This window comes from Cebus imitator, unplaced genomic scaffold, assembly GCF_001604975.1.
Source record: "Cebus imitator isolate Cc_AM_T3 unplaced genomic scaffold, Cebus_imitator-1.0 Scaffold54, whole genome shotgun sequence".
NCBI classification, from domain to species: Eukaryota; Metazoa; Chordata; class Mammalia; order Primates; family Cebidae; genus Cebus; species Cebus imitator.
This window is the reverse complement of record NW_016107369.1, coordinates 4,860,313-4,863,957: the sequence shown is the minus strand read 5'-3', so window position 1 is coordinate 4,863,957 and position 3,645 is coordinate 4,860,313. Positions and strand designations below refer to the sequence as shown.

General features: G+C 47.9%; 1 protein-coding gene across 3 annotated transcripts in view; it reads right to left on the bottom strand.

Moving 5' to 3' along the window:
• Nucleotides 1-2,266, bottom strand: part of ABCD4 (ATP binding cassette subfamily D member 4) — a 17,441-nt gene extending 15,175 nt beyond the window's left edge. The window contains exon 1 of one of the 3 annotated variants that reach the window (XM_017528677.2): nucleotides 2,090-2,266. The gene's annotated coding sequence lies outside the window, so the exon portion shown is untranslated. The remainder of the gene's footprint in view (nucleotides 1-2,089) is intronic. The other 2 variants (XM_037738543.1, XM_037738544.1) reach the window with 2 other exon arrangements.
• Nucleotides 2,267-3,645: the final 1,379 nt, after the last annotated feature.

Sequence of the window (3,645 nt, the reverse complement as noted above, 5' to 3'; positions counted from 1 at the left end):
AACAAGAGCGAAACTCTGTCTCAAAAAAAAAAAAAAAAAAAAGAGAATAGTTATTAAGCTTATCCACATTGTTCTGTAGACAGTCCAGGCCATGTAGAAAAAATGGTTTCCAAATGCTGAAGATGGTAGGCTGGGAACAGACCAAAGATAGAAAGAAAATTATTTGGCCAAGCGTGGTGGCTCATGCCTGTAATCCCAGGACTTTGGGAGGCTGGGGCGAGAGGACTGCTTGAGGCCAGGAGATCGAGACCAGCCTGGGCAACATGGTGAAACCCCATCTCTACCAAAAACACAAAATCAGCCGGGGTGTTGGCACACACCTGTAATCCCAGCTACTCGAGAGGCTGAGGCAGGAGAATAGCTTGAACCCAGGAGGCGGAAGTTGCAGTGAGCCGAGATTACACCACTGCACTCCAGAGTGGGTGACAGAGCGAGACTCCATCTCAAAAAACCAAACAAACAAAACTGTCATTGGCAGATGAGGTGATCATTTACATAGGAAACACAAGCAAATCAATAGACAAACCGCTGGAAATAAACAGAGTTTACTTATGTCGTTAGATATACAAATATCAACAGTGTTTTTCTGTACCAGCAATAATCAATTAGAAAATATAAAGAAAGAAAATAAGATATTGTTTACAAAAGCAAAAAACCTACAGAAAAACTATCAAATATCCAGGATTTAACTTTAAAAAATATATATTAGACATTTTAGAGGGAAAATGAAAAGCTCTATTATAGGACATGAAAGAAGGCCTAGAAAGACAGGGTTGGCATGAACATTATGAAGACCTCAGTTCTAACAAAAGTATCCACAGGTCGGGCATGGTGACTTATGTCTGTAATCCCAGCACTTTGTGGGGCTGACGCTGGTGGATCCCTGAGGTTAGAAGTTCAAGACCAGCCTGGCCAACATGATGAGGGCCCGTTTCTACTAAAAACACAAAAAATTAGCTTGGGGTGATGGCTCCTGTCCATAATCCCAGCTACTCAGGAGGCTGAGGCAGGAGAATCGCTTGAACCCAGGAGGCAGAGGTTGCAGTGAGCCGAGATCGCAACACTGCACACCAGCCTGGGCGACTAGAGCAAAACTCCGTCTCAGAAAAACAAAAAAAAAAAAAAAAAAAAAATGATGTACACGATGGGATACCACCTTACAACCACGAGTGATAAACATTACAAAACCAACCACCACCAAACAATGGAGGGATACAGGGAAACAGGAAGCTTTATGCAGCACTGCCCGTCGGGAAGTATAAGCTGGTGTGACCATCCCAAAGAACAATGAAGCAAAATTAGGTATGACCAGGACCCAACTCTGCAAATGCACCAGTATCCACAAGGAGACAACTGCCAGAATATTCATGACAGTGTGGCTTGTGGGGGTGTTAATGTTAGAAAAAAATCTAGGTATCCACCACTATACTAGGGGAGCAAGTAAAACCGGGTCTATGCACACAGCACCATGCATCACTCAGAAGTGAAAGCAAGATGACTAGAGACCACAGGCTCAAAAATACAATGTTGAGAAAAAAGGTTTAAAGAAAAATCACAGCATATTACATCTAGGAATTCGAAACCACTATACAGATTTCAAAGTAACACATGCACAAATTCACACAAGGTGGACCGTAAAGCCACTTATTTAATATACCAAAGTGGGTGTCTGAAAAGGGGTGTGAAAGGGGTCTGGGAATAGGAACGAAGAGAGGAAGATGATAAACAAGGAGCCTTGCATTGGCCCACAGGGTGCCAAGAACTGAGAAAGATCAACTCAATACTGTGCACCTGAGGTTCTTTAAAAAAAAAAAAAAAAAAAGAATGCCAGTTGCGAGGGAGAGGGTCCCACACCGGGTGCAGGAGACGGCACAAGTCCGGCGAAGAACCAAGGGGTCGTGACCGGAGCCGAGTGGCCGCGGAGCGTCGGGAGGGCGGATGCCCCTTCGAGAGCTCCTCTTTCTCTCAGAAGTCGCGAGCGCGAGACAGGAGCGCCAGGGCGGCGGAAGAGGCGCGGAGGGCAGGAGAGCCCCCGCCCCACGGTCCCGAACTCCTGCTCCCAAACCTCCTCCCTAGCCGCCCTGCTTACCTGGCGCCAGCTCCGGGCGCGGACCCCGGGACCGCCATGACCTGAGACCCGGCGGACTCTGTAATCCTGCGGCCCCGAGTTCAGCACTGGGCAGAGTCCGAGGATGGGAGGGGCGCCGGCGACCACAGAGACGGCGGTGGATAGAGAGGAAGGTGCAGGAGACGCGGCCTCTCCCGGAAGCGACCGCCGTCTCTTAAAAGTACCAGAGAGTGGAATCGGGTGCCCCGGCGGCTACAGCGCCCCCATCTGGATTTGGGAGGCTTCCCTTTTGACAATAGGTGGCTGGGGAGTGTAACTACTTTATGACAAGTTTTTAAATTCTGAATATAATAGATGTTTTGTATATTCTCCCAGATAAGCCAGCATGATCTTTAAAAAAGTATAAATTAGGCTTCCAACCGGGCTCACTTCTGTAATCCCAGCACTTTGGGAGGCTAAGGTGGCAGTATCACTTGAGCCCAGGAGTTCAAGACCAGCCTGGGCAACATAGCAAGACCCCGCCTTTACAAAAGATAAAAATTAGCCGGGCGTGTGGCGAGCGCCTGTGGTCCCGGCTACTCTGGTGGAGAATCACTTGAGCCCGGGAGGTCAAGGCTGCAATGAGTCGTGATTATGCCACTGCATTCTAGCCTGGGCCACAGAGGGAGACCCTGTCTCAAAAATAAATAAGTAGATTATAATGATCGATAGATAAGATAGTTAGTTGAATGAATGAAATGCTTATCAGCTGACTTATTCGTACCCGAAGGGAGGTAGGAAATGCCTCAATAAAACAAACAGCACAATCTCACAGGGCCCTAAATTTGAATCTGGATGTATCTTCCCACTTTCCTTCCATCCTTACTAAGTTTCAGCTGTATGCCAAACGCTCCACAACATACACGTATCACTTGTCTTTATGGAAGTTGCAGTTTAGCTGGGTAGGGTCAATCAGTTGACAATTACAGCTATCTTTTTTCTTTCTTTTTTTTTTTGAGACAGAGTCTGACTCTTACCCAGGCTGGAGCGCAGTGGCGAGATCTCAACTCACTGCAACCCCTGCCTCCTGGGTTTAAACAATTCTCTGCCTCGGCCTCCAGAGTAGCTGGGATTATAGGCACCCACCACCACGCCCAATTAATTTTAGTATTTTTAGTAGAGATGAGGTTTCACCAATTTTGGCCAGGCTGGTCTCGACCTCAGGTGATCCAGCCGCCACGGCCTCCTGAAGTGCTGGGATTACAGGCATGAGCCATGGTGCCCGGCTTGCTACTTCTTAAAAGTTTACAGTAATAGGTGGGGCGTGGTGGCTCACACCTGTTATCCCAGCACTTCGGAAAGCGTGGTGGCTGGATTACCTGATTTCAGGAGTTCAAGACCAGCCTGGCCAACATGGCGAAACCCCGTCTCTACTAAAAATACAAAAATTAGCCGGCCATGGTGGTAGGCACCTGTAATCCCAGCTACTCAAGAGACTGAGGCAGGAGAATTGCTTGAACCTGGGAGGCGGAGGTTGCAGTGAGCTGAGATTGCACCACTGCACTCCAGCCTGGGTTCACAGAGTGAGACTGTGTCTA